We start from the raw sequence: 22,916 nt of genomic DNA, 5'->3' as shown, positions 1-22,916 counted from the left end.
AGTTTCTTAACAAAGGCAACATAGAACTACATTAGTGCCATGTTAAATTTTGGAATTATTCCAGGTTCATTTGTTGTTTTTTATACATTAATTGAGCTTCTGGTCATTTAATGTGCATAAGTCAAATTTGAACTAGAAGCACATGCTCTCGTGCACCAAATTTGGTTGAAAAATCACATTTGTGTCCTCGGGTGAATTTCTAGGTCCCATGCAAGAAATGAGAATAAAACTAAAACATCTGGGCATCGTGGCTCAGCCGAGAACATTGAGAAACTTGGTTTTAAAATTCTTGTAAATCCAAAACATGTCTGAAAATCATGAAACTTGGCATGGATGTCATGTTATGGTACTACCATGTTGTGGTAAAAAAATGGCCGAATAGGAACAGATTTTGGTATAATCTTCTTGCGAACCGAAGCTTCTCTCAAGAAGGCTCGTGGTTCTGAGAGGGAGCGTGTCGAAACGATATAAGTTGTCCCCCTTGAGTTTATTTACAAAGGCAACATAGAACTACATGAGTGCCCTATTAAATTTTGGAATTATTCCAGCTTCGTTTGGCCTTATTTACACATTAATTGAGTTTTTGGTCATTTAATGTGCATAATTCAATTTTGAACTACAAGCACGTGCTCCCGTGCACCAAAGTTGGTTGAAAAATCACATTTGTGTCCTCGGGTGAATTTCTACTCCCATGCAAAAAATGAGAATAAGATTCAAACATCTGGGCATCGTGGCTCGGTCGAGAACATTGAGAAACTTGGTTTTAAAATCATGAAACTTGGCATGGTGTCATGTCATGGTAGTACCATGCCGTGGTAAAAAAATTGGCCGAATAGGAACAAATTTTGGTATAAGCTTCTTGCAAATCGGAGCTTCTCTCAAGAAGGCTCATGATTCTGGGAGGGAACATGTCACCTTTCTGTGCATAATTCAAATTTGAAATACAAGCACATGTTCCAGTGCACCAAAGTTGGTTGAAAAATCACATGTGTGTCCTCGGGTAAATTTCTAGGTTCCATGCAAGAAATGGGAATGAAATTCAAAATTCTGGGCATCGTGGCTGGGTTGGAAACATTGAGAAACTTAGTTTTTTAATTCCTGTAAATCCAAAACATGCATGAAAATAATGAAACTTGGCTTGGTGCCATGACATGGCACCAACATGATGTGGTAAATTTGCAGTTCGATTTGCGAAGGTGCACACATTAACGATCAACAAAGTCATTTTGGAACAAGTGTTGTCACGTTACAATCGGAAACACAAGTATTATTGAAACCGTGGGCGTTCTACTTACTAGTACCATTTACGTGCCGCCACGCGTCCCCATTTTTTATTAGCTAGGAGGCGCCGTGAAGGGTAGCTATTTGAGTACGAGAGGCGTGTGATCAGACCCCTGCGCGTGCTTATCAGGAGGAGAGCCCTTTGACCTTCATTTGTCGTCCACCTCTCTCCCAATGTCTCCATTAATGGCGCCCGAGCCTCTATTTAATGGCGTGGCTATGTCTCACTCGACTGAGATTTAAGAGAGAAAAAAGAAAATCTAAAAGCACGGATCTTGATGTAAGATCCGACGGACCTATATAGCATCTACTACGACTTATAGCAAGACTAATGAATATATAAGGACGATTTTTTTTATCAAAGAAGGGCTTGCCCCTTCCAATTTTCATTACTGAAAACCACCACAATTCACAAGAAGTTTAGCACAACTCCAACCTAACATGAAGGACTAAAAGCTACTCCCTCCATCCCATAATATAAGACGCTTTTTGACACTAGTATAGTGTCAAAAAACGTCTTATATTATGAGACGGAGGGAGTACCAGATTGAAATCGCAACATCCCAAGAGTCCAACAAAGGCCAAACATCCGCGCTAGAACCCAACATTTCACAACCGACGACACAATCCACATCCTAAACCGATTATTAAATCAAAAGAAACCAGGAAACTGAAGGAAGCCCATCAGCAACTAGAAGAACAGCAACGCCAGGGTCACCACAGCAAGAGTTTTCTTCATTCCAGCCTCGCAACATTGATCTTCCACAGAAAGATAAGGACGATTAATTGTCTTACATAATTAGAAAGATAATTAAAAAAGCCACATGCGGCTACGCCCGAAATACACAAGGGCAAAAGAAGAAGGAAGGCAAGGATCTGGCTCGCTGATCTCTACTTTCTTGATGCGTTGCTGCAGGCCGTGGGAACTAGTCTCTGCGGCGAGCGGCGATGAGCTCTTTCGTGTCCCCAAGACGCTGCTTGAGAACATCCGCGGATTCCTCCACCAGCCTTTGGTGCTAGTTGCGGAGCATGTCATTCTCGTCCATAAGTTTCTTGATGATGACGCCGGTCCTCTTCAACAAGGCACTGGTCTCCTCCTGCTGGTCTACACTTCAAACGATCTTCTTCCTCAGCAGGTCGCGCTCGGCCCAGAGCCTCTCATTGCCCTACCTTAGTTGCCGGATAACGCCGCTAGCCTGTTCAAACGAGGCTTTCACGTCGTCCTGCAACCTCGGCAAGCCAGAGATCTGATCCATCTGGCTATGGACGATCGCATGCATGCACCTGTAACAGTCATCGCCTGCCTGCGAGAAATTTTCCTAGGCTGCCGCGGCGCGACGGGACATCTCTGCTGCATTCATGGCGCGGTGGGACATCTCTGCTGCTTCCGTGGCGCGGCCGGACCAGTCTGCTGCATCAACAACGCGGCGGGACCTCCGTGCTGCTTCAGCAGCGTGGCGGGACCTCTGTGCTGCTACTTCCGTGCGGCGGGACATGTCGGCTACTCTCGCAGTGAGGCAGGACATCTCTCGTGCTTCCGCTTCCATGCTCGCCTCTCCCTGGTGGCAATCTCTCGACCCAGAACTCACGCTGGCCATGGCAGACGCAAGGGAAGGATGATGAATGACTTGTTTGTTTTTGTGGATGAGGAGTTGAGGAGGAATGTGCAGTCATATTGGCATACTAGTATTTATAACCGAGTACTAATACGCTCCTAAGTGGGAAACTGTTTAGGTTGTGATCGGTGTGAACAGGTTTGGAATTCAATATAGCGCGGTACTAATACGCTCCTAAGTGGGAAACCGTTTAGGTTGTGATCGGTGTGAACAGGTCTGCAATTCAATATAGCATGGAGTAATTTGGAATGTGACGAGACACAAGCTCAAAATTTATTGACGGTTCTAGTTTCGAAGTGCGGCACTATTCCCGGATGGAGTACTTCTTTTTCTACTCCCTTCTTTCCGGTTTTATAGGGCTTATCTCAAAATTTTAGTTTTTCCATTTTATAAGGCTCAATTTGGTTGTTCCCCAACACATGTTCAGATTCCAAGGTGCATTAAATCATTGCATGCAAGTATTAAGAGAAAATTGACCAATGCATGTACATTATGCATGCATGCATTGCAATTAATGCATTGATAAACATAATTTTTTGAGAAAAACAAGAGCATTAATTAGGTGCTTTTGCAAACTACAAAAAATATTCCACCACTCACCATAAACCGGAAAGGAGGGAGTACTGCTGTGTACGTGCAATAACTGGCACCGTCGTATACAAATCTTACGGTTAATGGGGCGTTCGACAGGAATACCCGCGTGGCGAGCTCTAGGCTAGTCCTTTTTTCAGACGCATTAAACCTATCTCTCGGGACTTCTCACACGCACCATCGTGCCACCCACAAAAACTTGTACTCTGAGTTTAGTAGTACGTTATACAGGAAGAGAAGAGGTGCACGCACACACTCGTCCTCTCACACACGCGTCTGTTTTTTCTCGAAAAGGAGGATGATGACCCCCGGCCTCTGCATCTGGGAGTCACACACGCATCTGTAGCTATGACTTGTAGTGTTCTCAACCATCCGATTGGCTCTATCATGGATGTACCTATACACTAAAACATGTCTAGATACATCTATATTTTGACAAATGGAAGGCATGTATTGTGGAACGGAGGGAGTGCTTGTCATCAAAATGGATAAAAAGGGACGTATCTAGAACTAAAATACGTCTACATACATCTCCTTTTATCCATTTTGATGACAAGTAGTACTTCTTACCCAAAGGAACCTTATATCCAATAGACACAAAATATCCGTTCGACTATTGGAAATTACTGATCTGATGTCGAAGTAATTGTTGCATCGCCACCAAAACCCACCATTTCTTAAGCTAAAGTAGACCAAGGTAATCCCTATAATTGCATATTACTAAGATAAACAGAAGGCACTATTGAAACATTTAGGAAGTGAGGTTGTCAATCTGAATGTGGAGGGACACAAGCTTAGCCCCGGCTAGCAGCTTGGGCGGAACTGTCAAGAAGATCAGCTCCTGCACGTCGACGGCGTCGGTCTTGCCTTTGGGCTCCCCCGGCGGGCCGTTCGCCCACAGCTTGGCCAAGTAGTGCGGCAGCGGGGACGCCCCCGCTCTGATGCAGACGACCGACACGGTGATAGTCGCGCCGATGTCGAGCACGCCGCCGACCAAGAAAAACGCACGGCGGTCCTCCTCCACGAACAGCAAGAGTCGTGGCTCCGACAGTGGCACTTGCAGCTGGAACACCTTGCCGTACTGGATCCTGTGCATGGGCATGGGATGCGCATTGCTGATGTGGTGGTAGAGCTCCGGCGGCGGGCCTTCGTAGCCGCAGACGGGCACGGGCCATTTGCAGGGTGCGAGCGGACACACGCTCTGGTGATCGGCGAGCTTGTGGTAAGTGACGTAGAGCCCACAGCCTTCGTGCGGGCACTCCACCCTCAGCGACGAAACGACGGCGTCCACCACCGTGTTCTGCACGTCGAAGCCACCACCGCGCCCGCACTTCTGGCACTACCGCTGGTTCCCGGGGCGCTCGACGCGGCAGTCCACGCAGGCCAGGTGCCCTCCCTTGCACTACAGAAATCAATCGAACAACACATCAATCAAGAAACATGCACCTTCTCAATCAGCCGAATGGACAAGGTGTATTCGAACCTCATACACTGGAGGCGTCAAGGGGCGGAGGCACAAGGGGCAGTGGAGCATGGTGAGGTCCATCGAGACCTTAGTGAGCTCCCTCGTCGGTTCCTGTTCCGTCTGCATGATCTCGCCCTCCTCGTGCACAACCATCTCTCGCTTGGGCCGGTTCATTACAAAGCTTTACCATCACATATTTTATACTCTGCACATAACTGTCCTCCCGCATAACAAGGAAGGCAGTAGTTTGATTTTTCTGGACAAATTTGCCCCTGCACATGAGTAAGCTGCATAAATATCGATAGTAAATGCGCATGCAATGGTTGGCCGGTCCTCCTACCTTTTCGCTTGAGTTGGCTTCCCCAGGCGGTCAAGCCGCATCCGGCGCTGCACGCGTTTGCCTATAGCCATTTTCTGCTTTGGAAACTGGCATGATTAATGGGGGCAGAACTAATCGAGCGGGGGCATAGATGGAAACCAACGCGGATGCGGAGACTAATCTGAGAAAAACAAGAAAAAGTTATACGCAAAGTAAAAGGAATCGGAGGGAGTACTACTTCAAGGTGCATTAAATCAACACATGCAAGTATCAAAAGGAGAGTCACGGCATGCATGCATGCGTTGTAATTAATGCATCGGTAACCCTAAATTATTGAAATATATCGAGTGCAGTGCTTTGATGTGTCGCGTCAACTCGTACATCAATGAGAAGTTTGATTATCCTCTCCCTCGTGGACTTAACTGCACCTGCCTTTGGCTGTATGACAGGTTGGCCACACACCTGTCGGGCCCACCTGTCATACACGCAAAGACAGGAGCGCCCCTCCCTCGCCCATGAGCGTGGTGGCTGGCAATACTAGGAGAAGCTTTTGCTACACGCTCTCCCTCCCGCACGCGGTGGACATGCAGTAGTTCAATCGGTGTCAGATGGCCAGAAGCGTACTGTAGTACTCCTCCAGTGCAGTAGTACACCATCATTGTTCGACTTCCCAAAGAGGTGAAGAGCCAAGCGCAGCCCGGACGCTCGTGTGGCAGTTTCATGTGTAGAGTAGTCTAGATAGCGTGTACCGTGCCTGTAAGCTTAAAATCATTGGGGTCGGCTCCATGCTATGTGTCCGTCTCGAAGTTTTAAAAAAAAATTAAAATAGTCTTCTGGCCCTACCTGTCACCCTAGTGATTGTAGTTTGCACGCTCATCTGGTCAAGATAGGAATATATATTTTAATTTGTTTTTTTTCGAAAAGGGTGGACTCCCCGACCTCTGCATCAGAATGATGCATACGGCCACATATATTTTAATTTGTGGTGGGTAAATGTAAGAGGTTGCAGCAAATATATTGTACACTGTGGGTCTTTCAGCCAAGTTTAGAGGCAAGCATGTGGGGCCAGTGCTATGATGTGTCGCGTCAACTCGTAGAACGAGGAGAAGCTTGATTTTACTACACGCCTTCTCCCTCGCCCATGCGTGCTGTTGCTCGCAAACAAGGACAGGCTTTTGCTTAGTAGTTGTAAGGGCATTCTTGTCAATATGTAGTTTTGGTGATTGATGACAATGCCTTTCGGACTAATCGTGTGTATTGAGCTTTTCAGATATATCACGACTAAACACAAGACGATTTGATGCCCCTCGGAGATTATAAAAGACGGCCTTTCTCTACAGTTTGGTTCGGTGGAGTTGAGTCGTAGGAAAGCCGTACTATTAAGAGGGGGTCCGTTTTGGAAAGGTTTGGGTGGAATCTCACGTACACATTCCCTTCTGCACCGCCTTTCCTCGAGCTCCTCGGAGAGTTCCTCCATCTCACCGTGTCTCTGCGAAATGAAGGCCTCAGTCTTGCTCTTCTCAGGCTAGCGCTAGTACTGCTCTTTTGAGCGTTACTATCGCAGGAGCCAGCGGTAGTACCGGGCTCTGGCACGGTAGTACCGTAGGCTCCCATGGTAGTACCGCTCATCCGAGCGGTAGTACCGCGAGCTCTGGTCTGGCACCACTCTCAAGCGGTGGTAGGCACGGATGTAACTTTTTACATCCACGCTCCCCGCGGTAGTACCATGCTGCGGCGCGGTAGTACCGTGGCACCAGGCCAGGATCCGTAGCAGGAGCGGAGGTAGGGGCGGATGTAATTTTTTACATCCGCACCCTTAACGGTAGTACCGCACCCTCGGTCGCGGTAGTTCCGTGTCGGATTTTTGTACGACATTTTCTCCGCGGAGGTAGTCACGGATGTAATTTTTTACATCTGTGCCTACCAGGCCTGGCCCGTGTCTGCCTTGTGGAAGTACCGCATGGTGCCGTGGTAGTACCGCTCCTGCGGATCTACCGCGCCCTGTCGGTGCTCCTTTTTTTCCTGGTCAGGTCTCTGCCGTGCTCGCGGTAGTACCGCGGTACACCACGGTAGTACCGCACGCCAGTGTGGTAGTACCGCGCCTGTGGAGCGGTAGTTCCATGGGCCGCGGGCTGAGTGGTGGGAAACGGTTGGAATTGTCCCCCCACTATAAAAGGGGTCTTCTTCTCCAAGAAGACTCACCTCTTCCAACCCTAAACTCCATTGTTGCTCCAAGCTCCATTTTCGGCCGGTCACTCTCCCTAGCCAATCAAACTTGTTGATTTTCTCGGGATTGGGTGACAAGGCCCCGATCTACACTTCCACCAAGAGATATTCGATTCCCCCCACTTATCCCTAGCGGATCTTGTTACTCTTGGGTGTTTGAGCACCCTAGACGGTTGAGGTCACCTCGAAGCCATACTCCATTGTGGTGAAGCTTCGTGGTGTTGTTGGGAGCCTCCAAGTGTTGTGGAGATTGCCCCAACCTTGTTTGTAAAGGTTCGGTCGCCACCTTCAAGGGCACCAATAGTGGAATCACGGCATCTCGCATTGTGTGAGGTCGTGAGGAGATAACTGTGGCCCTAGTGGCTTCTTGGGGAGCATTGTGCCTCCACACCGCTCTAACGGAGACGTACTTCCCTTTAAAAGGAAGGAACTTTGGTAACACATCCGCGTCTCCACCGGCTCCACTCTTGGTTATTTCGTGCCTTTACTTTTGCAAGCTTACTTGTGTTGTATCTATTGCTTGCTTGTGTGCTAGTTGTCATTGCATCACATAGGTTGTCCACATAGTTGCATATCTAGATAACCTATTTTGTTGCAAGGTTTAAATTGTTAAAGAAAAGCTTAAAAATTGTTAGTTGCCTATTCACCCCCCCCTCTAGTCAACCATATCGATCCTTTCAATTGGTATCAGAGCCTCGTCTCTTTATTAAGGACTTTGCCGTCCGAAGAGTATGGTTGACACCAACGATGGTGTGGAGGAGCACTCCAGTGTGAATCATATCTCGTATACGGCCGATGGGGGAACCTCGGTCTCTCGTGAGGAATTCAATGTGGCTTTAGATACATTGAAAACCTCCATGACGACCGAGGTTGAAAGCATGTTTACTAAATTCCTAGAAGGACTTAAACTATCCAGCTCGCCGATGAAAGTGGGTGATCCCACTAACAAGGTGACGGATGCTAACCCCGACAAGGGGGAAGCTAATTGTGAAAAGGGTCCTTCTACTAGTGGTAGAATTGGCACCGGCATCTATGCCCATGTGGAACCTCCGACTTATGGTGGTCCGATTCCCTCTACTCATTTAAATCATGCCGGTCCTCCTCCTAAGATTGTGAAAAATGAGGATTTTGATTCTTGGGTTTATCGTTTCAAACGTCATTTAAAACATGTGAATACTAATCTTTGGAGAATCATTGAAGAAGGTTTCTATCCACATGACCCAAGCAACTTCACCCCTCGAGAAGCCGTGGATAATCAATTCAATGAGAGTGCTCTCTTCATCATCCAAGATGCAATCCTTACCGAAGATCTCCCTCATCTTCGACCTCATGTCGTGGCTAAAGATGCATGGCAATGTGTTGTGTCTCTCTATCGAGTAAGTGCTAGCATTCAATGCTCCAACTAAGAAGTGGTGCAAGATGAAGCCGATGAGTTTGCAATGAAAGAAGACAAAGAACCTCGTGAGCTCTTTTGAAGAGTGACCAAACTCGCGGTCTCACTCCGAGATCATGGGAGCAAGGACACGGATGACAATTGGATCAAGTGCAAGTTCCTCAAGGCCATGATGCCCTACAACAAGGCCATGTCCTCCATCATTCGTCAAAGACCGGACTTCCACTCCATGACCTTAAGTGAAGTGTTGGATGAGTTCGTTGCAATGAGCATCTTGGACAAGATCGCTGACAATGCGGTGCTCCGTTCTCAAAGGGCAAAGAAGCCCAACCTTGCCTTGAAGGCCAAGGTTAGTGTGGAAGAAGAGGAAGAAGAGGAAGATGAGGAGAGTAACCTCGAAGACACGAAATATGATTATCATGAGCACATGGCTCTTGCCTCAAGACAATTTTGGAGCAAGAAGAATACAAGACCCAACTTCAACAAGAACAACTCAAGTGGCGTCAAGGGCAAGCAACGAGTTAGAAATTGTTTCAACTGTGGCAACGTGAGTCACTTCGTTGCGGATTGTCCTTACGAGAAGCGGGAAGACAATGGTGGCAAGTTCATCCGAAAAGACAAAGCCAAGTCCTTCCCCAACAAGAACAACTTCACCAAGAAGACTCCTACTCGCGGGTTGGTGGTTCAAGAAGAATAACGTGAGGATGACGATGATGATGAATATAGTGAAGGAATGGCTATGGCAACCGTTGCCATTGCCACAACTCCCCAGGTGTCTCTCTTCGACTCACCCACGAGAACATCACCGCCAAGTGCCTCATGGCTAAAGCCACTAACAAGGTAAGCCCCAACATCAAAACCACCATTATTCCTAATCCTTCTTTGACGGTTGGCTTTGATGATGGTAAGGGGTCTAATGAGCAGGTAAATGAAATTGAGTCCTTCATGAGTAAGCTCTAGGGAAAATCCAAGAAGCACTTCGTTTCTCTCTTGGAACAACTTGGTGAAGCCAATGACATGATTGAGGCTCACGAAGAAACCATCTCTAAGATGGAAGGTCATAGTCGTGACTATGCCGATGAGATATCGGATCTCTCTAATGCTCTTGAGGAAGAGCATCGGCATCGTTTGGCTCTTGAGGAGTCACACAACGATGACCATGCCAAATTAAAGAAAGATCTTGATCATGCTCTTGTTGTGTCTCGTGTGCTAACTTCCGAGAAGGCTAAACTTGGGGTTGATCATGCTAGACTCAAGGAGGAGTTTGATGTACTTGACAAGGACCATAAGGTCTTGAAAGGTGCTCATGCAAACCTCAAGGAGTCTCATTCTCAACTCCAAGTTAAGCTAACCAAGGAAAAGGCCACATTTCCTCACATGGTCTTAATTGATAATGCAAATGCTACTAACCCGTGTTGTGAGCATGTGCATCTTGTGGAGGAGAATGCCAAGTTGAAGGAACAACTCGAGAAAGGTCTTGTGTCATGCATACAAGGTGAGAAGAACCTAAATGACCTTTTGAGCAATCAAAAGGAAGTTATGGGCAAGGAGGGAGTTGGGTTCTCACCCAAGTCCAAGGACAAGAAGAAGAATGAGAAGAAGAATAACAAGACTAAACGACCTTCCCCGCTTAAGCAAACTTTTGTGAAGGAGGGCGACGGTGCTCCTAAGGAGAAGAAGAACAATGCGAAGAGTGGTGATGCCAAAAAGGGCAAAGCCATCTCTCCCAACAAAGCCGGCGAATTTAACCCCTCTTATGTGTTGTGTCGTGCTAGTGATGGGCATGTTTATGCTAAATTTGTTGGTTCTTCTTATGAGTACATTGAATGGTCTATTTGGGTTCCTAAGACCCTTGTTACTAACATCAAAGGACCCATTACCAAATGGGTACCTAAAACCAAGCATTGATCTCTTGTAGGTGTTTGCTTCCGGTGGGGGATCATGGTTGCTCGATAGTGGAGCAACAAATCATATGACCGGGAGAAAGGACTTGGTGGTGGACGTGCAAAAGATCCCATCTATGCCCACCAATGTCGAGTGGGTGATGCCTCACATTCTAAGGTATTGGGTCTTGGCAAGGTTGTCATTTCTCATGATCTAACGATCAAGAAAGTCATGCTTGTTGAGTCCCTTGCATTCAATTTACTTTCCATTCGTCAACTTGCACTCATGGGCTTTGGCACCTTCTTTGATATTGATACCGTGGCCCTCTTGTAGAGCAAGACTCTTAAAGTAGCCTTTGTTGGGCATGTCGAGAATGATCTATATGTGATTAACTTTTCGGAGCAACCCACTAAGACCGCGACATGCCTAATGGCTAAAGTTGATGTGGGATGGCTTTGGCATCGCCGTTTAGCCCACGTCAATATGAGATCTTTGCAAAGTCTTCTCTAGGGGGACCATGTCCGTGGACTAACAAATGATAGTTTTGCCAAATATCGTGCTTGCAGTGCTTGTATCAAAGGAAAGCTTCATGAGACGGCTCACCCTCCCACGACTATCATCTACTCGAAGAGACCCTTGGAGCTCCTTCACATGGACCTCTTTGGGCCTCCATCCTTTGATAGTCTTGGGGGTAGAAAGTATTGCTTCGTGATTGTGGATGATTATTCAAGATACACTTGGGTATACTTCTTCAAGAGGAAGAGTGAGACTCAACAAACCGTCATCTACTTTGAAAATGAAGCTCAACATCAACATAATGCAAAGATCTTGACAATAAGAAGTGACAACGGCGCCGAGTTCAACAACTACACCTTGGATGAGTTTCTTAGTGATGAGGGGATCAAGCATCAATATTCTGCACCATATACCCCTCAACAAAATGGTGTTGCGGGGAGGAAGAACCGGACATTGATGGATGCGGCAAGGACCATGATGGCGAAGTTCAAGTCTCCATACAACTTTTGGGCCGAAGCCATAAACACCGCATGTCATGCATCCAATCGGCTCTATCTCCGCAAAGTCTTGAACAAGACTCCTTGTGAGATACTCACCGGAAACAAGCCAAATCTCAAGTACTTCCGGGTGTTCGGGTGTAAGTGTTTCATTCTCAAGAAAGGTGTTCGTTTGTCTAAATTTGAGGCTAGAGCTTATGAGGGCATATTTGTTGGTTATGCTACAAATTCTCATGCTTACCGTGTTCTCAACAAGTCCACCGGACTCATTAAGGAGACGTGTAACGTGGAGTTTGACAAAAATAACGGCTCCCAAGTGGAGCAAAGTGGTACTTGTGATGTAGGTGATGAAATTCCTCCCCAAGCCATAAGAAGAATGGGTATTGGTCATATTCTACCCATTGAGGAACCCCTTGTGGCCGAAGGAGAAGGACAATGCTCCACTCAAGTGGAGCCTTCACCTACTCAAGACCCACACGCTTCCGAAGAACAAAGTGTAGGCCCTCGACCTCGTGAACAAGACCAAGGGCAAGATCAATCTCAAGATGGTGGTGAACCTCCAAATGATGCCCAAGGTCAAGTTCTCCCCCTCGAGCAAGATCAAGATCATGAGCAAGCTCAAGATCAAGAACAAGCTCAAGACGGCGCTCAAGATAATCAAGTTAACCCCCCTCCTTCCACATTCGACGAGGAATTAGAGCGTCGTGCAGCGAATATTGCTTCCAAACTCACCACCAAAGGCCATCTCATGGAGAATGTGGTTGGAAGCCTAAGAAAGGGGGTAAGCACTAGTAGACAATTAGCAAACTATTGTGAACATCACGCGTTTGTCTCTTGTGTTGAACCCCAAAAGGTCTATGTGGCGCTCGAAGACTCGGATTGGCTCAATGCCATGCATGAAGAACTCAACAACTTCGAGTACAACAAGGTGTGGAGATTGGTGGCAAGGCCATCGGGGAACCATAACGTCATTGGAACCAAGTGGATTTTCAAGAACAAGCAAGATGCTCATGGGAACATCATTCGCAACAAGGCAAGATTGGTAGCACAAGGCTACTCCCAAGTCGAGGGTATCGACTACGGTGAAACCTTTGCTCTCGTTGCTCGCCTTGAATCCATTCGTTTGTTGATTGCTTATGCTTCCCATCACAACTTTAAGTTACAACAAATGGATGTTAAAAGTGCTTTTCTTAATGGTCCTATTATTGAGTTGGTTTATGTCAAGCAACCCCCCGGGTTCGAGGATCCTTACTTCCCGGATCATGTGTATCAACTCGATAAGGCACTCTATGGCCTTAAACAAGCCCCACGTGCATGGTATGACCACCTTACCGAGTTGTTACAAGATCGTGGATTTGAAGTTGGGCAAATCGATCCCACTCTTTTTACTAAGAAGGTCAAAGGGGAGTTGTTTGTGTGCCAACTATATGTTGATGACATTATCTTTGGTTCCCCTAACAACGCTTTCAATGAAGAATTTGCTGCTTTCATGACCTCTAAGTTCAAGATGTCTTCGATGGGAGAGTTGAAGTTCTTCCTTGGTTTTGATATCAAACAAAGAAGTGAAGGTACCTTCATCAACCAAGCCAAATACACTCAAGACATGCTTAAGAGAGTCAAGCTAAGTGATGTCACGCCGGCCTCTACTCCAATGCCCACCAAGTGCCAACTTGACATTGATCCCAATGGTAAAGCGGTGGATCAAAAGGTATATCGCTCTATGATTGGATCCTTGCTTTACCTTTGTGCATCTAGACCGGATATCATGTTGAGTGTGGGAATGTGTGCACGGTTTCAAGCCGCACCAAAGGAAAGCCACTTTGTGGCGGTCAAGCGAATCTTTCGATGTTTGGCTCATACCCCAAACTTTGGCCTATGGTACCCAAGAGGAGCAAACTTCAAGCTTGAAGGATTTACGGATTCCGATTGGGCGGGAGACAAAGTGGATAGGAAGTCCACTTCCGGAGGGTGCCAATTACTTGGTTGCTCTTTGGTGAGTTGGTCTTCCAAGAAGCAAAGTTGTGTGTCTCTCTCATCCACTGAAGCAGAATATGTGGCGGTCGGCAGTTGTTGTGCACAAATCTTATGGATGAGGCAAACTTTAAAGGAATACGGTGTCATTTGTGACCAAGTGCCTCTTTGGTGTGACAATGAAAGTGCCATCAAGATTTCTCTCAACCCGGTCCAACATTTCAAGACGAAGCTGTTGGGGAACGTAGCAGAAATTCAAAATTTTCCTACGCGTCACCAAGATCTATCTATGGAGAGACTAGCAACGAGGGGAAGGAGAGTGCATCTACATACCCTTGTAGATCGCTAAGCGGAAGTGTTCAAGTGAACGGGGTTGATGGAGTCGTACTCGTCGTGATTCAGATCACCGATGATCCTAGTGCCGAACGGACGGCACCTCCGCGTTCAACACACGTACAGCTCGACGATGTCTCCCACGCCTTGATCCAGCAAGGAGAGAGGGAGAGGTTGAGGAAGACTCCATCCAGCAGCAGCACAACGGCGTGGTGGTGATGGAGGAGCGTGGCAATCCTGCAGGGCTTCGCCAAGCACCTACGGGAGAGGAGGAGGTGTCACGGGAGGGAGGGAGGCGCCAAGGGCTCAGGTATGGATGCCCTCCCTCCCCTCCACTATATATAGGGGCAGGGGAGAGGGGGAGGCGCAGCCTTGCCCCTTCCTCCAAGGAAGGGGTGCGGCTAAGAGGGGGGGAGGAGTCCATCCTCCCCAAGGCACCTCGGAGGTGCCTTCCCCCTTTAGGACTCTCCCCTTTTCCTCCACTCTTGGCGCATGGGCCTCTAGGGGCTGGTGCCCTTGGCCCATGTAGGCCAAGGAGCACCCCCTACAGCCCATGTGGCCCCCCGGGGCACGTGGCCCCACCCGGTGGGCCCCCGGGACCCTTCCGGTGGTCCCGGTATAATACCGATGACCCCGAAACTTGTCCCGATGGCCGAAACAGGACTTCCTATATATAAATCTTTACCTCCGGACCATTCCGGAACTCCTCGTGACGTCCGGGATCTCATCCGGGACTCTGAACAACATTCGGTAACCACATACAAACTTCCTTTATAACCCTAGCGTCATCGAACCTTAAGTGTGTAGACCCTACGGGTTCGGGAGACATGTAGTCATGACCGAGATGTTCTCCGGTCAATAACCAACAGCGGGATCTGGATACCCATGTTGGCTCCCACATGTTCCACGATGATCTCATCGGATGAACCACGATGTCAAGGACTCAATCAATCCCGTATACAATTCCCTTTGTCTAGCGGTATGGTACTTGCCCGAGATTCGATCGTCGGTATACCGATACCTTGTTCAATATCGTTACCGGCAAGTCTCTTTACTCGTTCCGTAACACATCATCCCGTGATCAACCCCTTGGTCACATTGTGCACATGATGATGTCCTACCGAGTGGGCCCAGAGATACATCTCCGTTTACACGGAGTGACAAAATCCCAATCTCGATTCGTGCCAACCCAACAGACACTTTCAGAGATACCCGTAGTGTACCTTTATAGCCACCCAGTTACGTTGTGACGTTTGGCACACCCAAAGCACTCCTACGGTATCCGGGAGTTGCACAATCTCATGGTCTAAGGAAATGATACTTGACATTAGAAAAGCTTTAGCATACGAACTACATGATCTTGTGCTAGGCTTAGGATTGGGTCTTGTCCATCACATCATTCTCCTAATGATGTGATCCCGTTATCAACGACATCCAATGTCCATGGTCAGGAAACCATAACCATCTATTGATTAACGAGCTAGTCAACTAGAGGCTTACTAGGGACATGGTGTTTTCTATGTATCCACACATGTATCTGAGTTTCCTATCAATACAATTCTAGCATGGATAATAAACGATTATCATGAACAAGGAAATATAATAATAATCAATTTATTATTGCCTCTAGGGCATATTTCCAACAGTCTCCCACTTGCACTAGAGTCAATAATCTAGTTCACATCGATATGTGATTAACACTCAAGGTCACATCCCCATGTGACTAACACCCAAAGAGTTTACTAGAGTCAATAATCTAGTTCACATTTACCATGTGATTAACACTCGATGAGTTCTGGGTTTGATCATGTTATGCTTGTGAGAGAGGTTATAGTCAACGGGTCTGAACCTTTCAGATCCGTGTGTGCTTTACAAATCTCTATGTCATCTCCTAGATGCAGCTACCACGTTCTATTTGGAGCTATTCCAAATAACTGTTCTACTTGGAGCTATTCTGAATTGTTGCTCCATTATACGTATCCGGTATCTCTACTCAGAGCTATCCGGATAGGTGTTAAGCTTGCATCGACGTAACCCTTTACGACGAACTCTTTACCACCTCCATAATTGAGAAAATTCCTTAGTCCACTAGTTACTAAGGATAACTTTGACCGCTGTCCTGTGATCCATTCTTGGATCACTCTTGTACCCCTTGACTGACTCATGGTAAAGCACACTTCAGGTGCGGTACACAGCATAGCATACTGTAGAGCCTATGTCTTAAGCATAGGGGACGACCTTCGTTCCTTTCTCTCTATTCTGCCATGGTCGAGCTTTAAGTCTTAACTTCATACCTTACAACTCAGGCAAGAACTCCTTCTTTGACTGATCCATCTTGAACACCTTCAAGATCACGTCAAGGCATGTGCTCATTTGAAAGTACTATTAAGCGTTTTGATCTATCCTTATAGATCTTGATGCTCAATGTTCAAGTAGCTTAATCCAGGTTTTCCATTGAAAACACTTTCCAAATAACCCTATATGCTTTCCAGAAATTCTACGTCATTTCTGATCCATAATATGTCAACAACATATACTCATCAGAAATTCTATAGTGCTCCCACTCACTTCTTTGGAAATACAAGTTTCTCATAAACTTTGTATAAACCCAAAATCTTTGATCATCTCATCAAAGCATACATTCCAACTCCGAGATGCTTACTCCAGTCCTCAGAAGGATTGCTGGAGCTTTGCATACTTATTAGCATCTTTCAGGATTGACAAAACCTTCTGGTTGTATCACATACAACCTTTCCTCAAGAAAACCACGAGGAAACAATATTTTGACATCCTATCTGCAAGATTTCATAAATAATGCAGTACCTGCTAATATAATTCCAACAGACTCTTAGCATCGCTATGAGTGAGAAAGTCTCATCGTAGTCAACTCCTTGAACTTGTCGGAAAACATCTTAACGACAAGTCGAGCTTTCTTAATGGTGATACTTACCATCATTGTCCGTCTTCCTTTTAAAATCCATCTGTACTCAATAGCCTTACGACCAACGAGCCGTTTTGCCAAAGTCTACACTTTGTTTTCATACATGGATCCTATCTCGGATTTTATGGCTTCTAACCATTTGTCGGAATTTGGGCCCACCATCGCTTCTCCATAGCTCGTAGGTTCATTGTTGTCTAGCAACATGACCTTCAAGACAGGATTACTTTACCACTCTGAAGTAGTACGTATCCTTGTCACCCTACGAGGTTCGGTAGTGACTTGATCCGAAACTTCATGATCACTATCATAAGCTTCCACTTCAATTGGTGTAGGTGCCACAGGAACAACTTCCTGTGCCCTGCTACACACTTGTTGAAGTGACGGTTCAATAACCTCATCAAGTCTCCACCATCCTCCCACTCAATTCTTTCGAGAGAAACTTTTCCTCGAGAAAGGACCCGATTCAAGAAACAATCCCTATTGCTTTCGGATCTGAATTAGGAGGTATACCCAACTGTTTTTGGGTGTCCTATGAAGATGCATTTTATCCGCTTTGGGTTCGAGCTTATCAGCCTGAAACTTTTCCACATAAGCATCGCAGCCCCAAACTTCTAAGAAATGACAGCTTAGGTTTCTCTAAACCATAATTCATACGGTGTCGTCTCAACGAAATTATGTGGTGCCCTATTTCAAGTGAATGTGGTTGTCTCTAATGCCTAACCCATGAACGATAGTGATAACTCGACAAGAGACATCATGGTATGCACCATATCCAATAGGGTGCAACTATGACGTTCGGACACACCATCACACTATGGTGCTCCAGGTTGTATCAGTTGTGAAACAATTTCCACAATGTCTTAATTCTGTGCCAAACTCGTGATTCAGATATTCATCTCTATGATCATATCATAGATCTTTTATCCTCTTATCACGACGATCTTTCAACTTCACACTGAAATTACTTGAACCTTTCAATAATTCAGACTCGTGATTCATCAAGTAAATATACTCAACATCTACTCGAATCATCTGTGAAGTAAGAACATAACGATATTCACTGCATGCCTCGGCACTCATTGGACTGCACACATCAAAATGTGTTACTTCCAACAAGTTGCTATCTTGTTCCATCTTACTGAAAACGAGGCTTTTCAGTCATCTTGCCCATGTGGTATGATTTGCATGTCCCAAGTGATTCAAAATCAAGTGAGTCAAAACGGTCCATTTGCATGGAGTTTCTTCATGCATATACACCAATAGACATGGTTCGCATGTCTCAAACTTTTCAAAAACGAGTGAGCCCAAAGATCCATCAATATGGAGCTTCTTCATGCGTTTTATACCGATATGACTTACGTGGCAGTGCCACAAGTAGGTGGTACTATCATTACTATCTTTTGGCATGAACATGTGTATCACTACGATCGAGATTTAATAAACCATTAATTTTAGGTGTAAGACCATTGAAGGTATTATTCAAATAAACAGAGTAACCATTATTCTCCTTAAATGAATAACCGTATTGCGATAGACGTAATCCAATCATGTCTATGCTCAACGCAAACACCAAATAACAATTATTTAGGTTTAACACCAATCTCTTTGGTAGAGGGAGCGTGCGATGCTTGATCATATCAAGCTTGGAAAAACTTCCAACACATATCGTCAGCTCACCTTTAGCTAGTCTCCGTTTATTCCGTAGCCTTTTGTTTCGAGTTACTAACACTTAGCAACCGAACCGGTATCTAATACCCTGGTGCTACTAGGAGTACTAGCAAAGTACACATTAACACAATGTATATCCAATATATTTCTATCGACCTTGCCAGCCTTCTTATCTACCAAGTATCTAGGGTAATTCTGCTCTAGTGGTTGTTCCCCTTATTACAGAAGCACTTAGTCTCGGGTTTGGGTTTTACCTTGGGTTTCTTCACTAGAGCAGCAGCTGATTTGCCGTTTCATGAAGTATCCCTTCTTTCCCTTGCCCTTCTTGAAACTAGTGGTTTCACCAACCATCAACAATTGATGCTCCTTCTTGATTTCTACTTTCGTGGTGTCAAACATCGCGAATACCTCAAGGATCATCATATCTATCCCTGATATGTTATAGTTCATCACGAAGCTCTAACAGCTTGGTGGCAATGACTTTGGAGAACCATCACTGTCTTATCTGGAAGATCAACTCCCACTCGATTCAAATGATTGTTGTACTCAGACAATCTGAGCACAAGCTCAACAATTGAGCTTTTCTCCTTAGTTTGCAGGTTAAGAAAGTCATCGGAGGTCTTATACCTCTTGACATGGGCACGAGCCTGAAATCCCAATTTCAGCCCTCAAAACATCTCATATGTTTCGCGATGTTTCAAAAACGTCTTTGGTGCCTCAACTCTAAACCATTTAACTGAACTATCACGTAGTTATCAAAACGTGTATGTCAGATGTTCGCAACAACCACAGACAACGTTCGAGGTTCAGCACACTGAGCGGTGCATTAAGGACATAAGCCTTCTATGAAGCAATGAGGACAATCCTCAGTTTACGGACCTAGTCCGCATAGTTGCTACTATCAACTTTCAACTAATTTTTCTCTAGGAACATATCTAAACAGTAGAACTATAGCGTGAGCTACGACATAATTTGCAAAAACCTTTTGACTATGTTCAGGATAATTAAGTTCATCTTATGAACTCCCACTCAGATAGACATCCCTCTAGTCATCTAAGTGATTACATGATCCGAGTCAAACTAGGCCGTGTCCGATCATCACGTGAGACGGACTAGTCATCATCGGTGAACATCTTCATGTTGATCGTATCTTCTATACGACTCATGTTCGACCTTTCGGTCTCCGTGTTCCGAGGCCATGTCTGTACATGCTAGGCTCGTCAAGTTAACCCTAAGTGTTTCGCGTGTGTAAATCTGTCTTACACCCGTTGTATGTGAACGTTAGAATCTAACACCCGATCATCACGTGGTGCTTCGAAACACGAACTATCGCAACGGTGCACAGTTAGGGGAGAACACTTCTTGAAATTGTTGTAAGGGATCATCTTATTTACTACCGTCGTTCTAAGTAAATAAGATGTATAAACATGATAAACATCACATGCAATCAAATAGTGACATGATATGGCCATCATCACTTTGCTCCTTTTGATCTCCATCTTCGGGGCTCCATGATCATCATCGTCACCGGCATGACACCATGATCTCCATCATCATGATCTCCATCATCGTGTCTTCATGAAGTTGCCTCGCCAACTATTACTTCTACTACTATGGCTAACGGTTAGCAATAAAGTAAAGTAATTACATGACGTTTAAGTTGACACGCAGGTCACAAATAAATTAAGACAACTCCTATGGCTCCTGCCGGTTGTCATACTCATCGACATGCAAGTCGTGATTCCTATTACAAGAACATGATCAATCTCATACATCACATATATCATTCATCACATCCTTTGGCCATATCACATCACATAGCATACCCTGCAAAAACAAGTTAGACGTCCTCTAATTGTTGTTTGCACGTTTTACGTGGCTGCTATGGGTTTCTAGCAAGAACGTTTCTTACATACGCATGAACCACAACGTGATATGCCAATTGCTATTTACCCTTCATAAGGACCCTTTTCATCGAATCCGATCCGACTAAAGTGGGAGAGACAGACACCCGCCAGCCACCTTATGCAACTAGTGCATGTTTGTCGGTGGAACCGGTCTCACGTAAGCGTACGTGTAAGGTTGATCCGGGCCGCTTCATCCCACGATGCCGCCGAATCAAGATAAGACTAGTAACGGCAAGCATATTGAACAAAATCAACGCCCACAACTACTTTGTGTTCTACTCGTGCATAGAATCTACGCAATAGACCTAGCTCATGATGCCACTGTTGGGGAACGTAGCAGAAATTCAAAATTTTCCTACGCGTCACCAAGATCTATCTATGGAGAGACTAGCAACGAGGGGAAGGAGAGTGCATCTACATACCCTTGTAGATCGCTAAGCGGAAGCGTTCAAGTGAACGGGGTTGATGGAGTCGTACTCGTCGTGATTCAGATCACCGATGATCCTAGTGCCGAACGGACGGCACCTCCGCGTTCAACACACGTATAGCTCGACGATGTCTCCCATGCCTTGATCCAGCAAGGAGAGAGGGAGAGGTTGAGGAAGACTCCATCCAGCAGCAGCACAACGGCGTGGTGGTGATGGAGGAGCGTGGCAATCCTGCAGGGCTTCGCCAAGCACCTACGGGAGAGGAGGAGGTGTCACGGGAGGGAGGGAGGCGCCAAGGGCTCAGGTATGGATGCCCTCCCTCCCCTCCACTATATATAGGGGCAGGGGAGAGGGGGAGGCGCAGCCTTGCCCCTTCCTCCAAGGAAGGGGTGCGGCTAAGAGGGGGGGAGGAGTCCATCCTCCCCAAGGCACCTCGGAGGTGCCTTCCCCCTTTAGGACTCTCCCCTTTTCCTCCACTCTTGGCGCATGGGCCTCTAGGGGCTGGTGCCCTTGGCCCATGTAGGCCAAGGCGCACCCCCTACAGCCCATGTGGCCCCCCGGGGCAGGTGGCCCCACCCGGTGGGCCCCCGGGACCCTTCCGGTGGTCCCGGTATAATACCGATGACCCCGAAACTTGTCCCGATGGCCGAAACAGGACTTCCTATATATAAATCTTTACCTCCGGACCATTCCGGAACTCCTCGTGACGTCCGGGATCTCATCCGGGACTCCGAACAACATTCGGTAACCACATACAAACTTCCTTTATAACCCTAGCATCATCAAACCTTAAGTGTGTAGACCCTACGGGTTCGGGAGACATGTAGTCATGACCGAGATGTTCTCCGGTCAATAACCAACAGCGGGATCTGGATACCCATGTTGGCTCCCACATGTTCCACGATGATCTCATCGGATGAACCACGATGTCAAGGACTCAATCAATCCCGTATACAATTCCCTTTGTCTAGCGGTATGGTACTTGCCCGAGAATCGATCGTCGGTATACCGATACCTTGTTCAATCTCGTTACCGGCAAGTCTCTTTACTCGTTCCGTAACACATCATCCCGTGATCAACCCCTTGGTCACATTGTGCACATTATGATGATGTCCTACCGAGTGGGCCTAGAGATACCTCTCCGTTTACACGGAGTGACAAAATCCCAATCTCGATTCGTGCCAACCCAACAGACACTTTCAGAGATACCCGTAGTGTACCTTTATAGCCACCCAGTTACGTTGTGACGTTTGGCACACCCAAAGCACTCCTACGGTATCCGGGAGTTGCACAATCTCATGGTCTAAGGAAATGATACTTGACATTAGAAAAGCTTTAGCATACGAACTACATGATCTTGTGCTAGGCTTTAGGATTGGGTCTTGTCCATCACATCATTCTCCTAATGATGTGATCCCGTTATCAACGACATCCAATGTCCATAGCCAGGAAACCATGACTATCTGTTGATCACAACGAGCTAGTCAACTAGAGGCTCACTAGGGACATATTGTGGTCTGTTTATTCACACGTGTATTACGATTTCCGGATAATACAGTTATAGCATGAATAAAAGACAATTATCATGAACAAGGAAATATAATAATAACACTTTTATTATTGCCTCTAGGGCATATTTCCAACAGAAGCATATTGAGATTCGGTATCACTTCATCCGGGATCACATTACGCGAGGGGAGAACGAGCTCAAGTATGTCAACACTCATGATAACCTTGCAGATATTTTCACGAAGCCCTTGGATGAAGCAAGATTTCGCGAGTTAAGGCATGAGCTAAATATCATTGATTCAAGCAATGTGACTTGAGCCCATGCACACCCCTTCTCACTCTACTTGTTGTCTAGTCTAGGTGTAGGCATG

This window comes from Triticum dicoccoides, chromosome 7B (genome assembly GCF_002162155.2).
Source record: "Triticum dicoccoides isolate Atlit2015 ecotype Zavitan chromosome 7B, WEW_v2.0, whole genome shotgun sequence".
Taxonomy (NCBI): Eukaryota; Viridiplantae; Streptophyta; class Magnoliopsida; order Poales; family Poaceae; genus Triticum; species Triticum dicoccoides.
Note: the sequence above shows the minus strand (reverse complement) of the source record.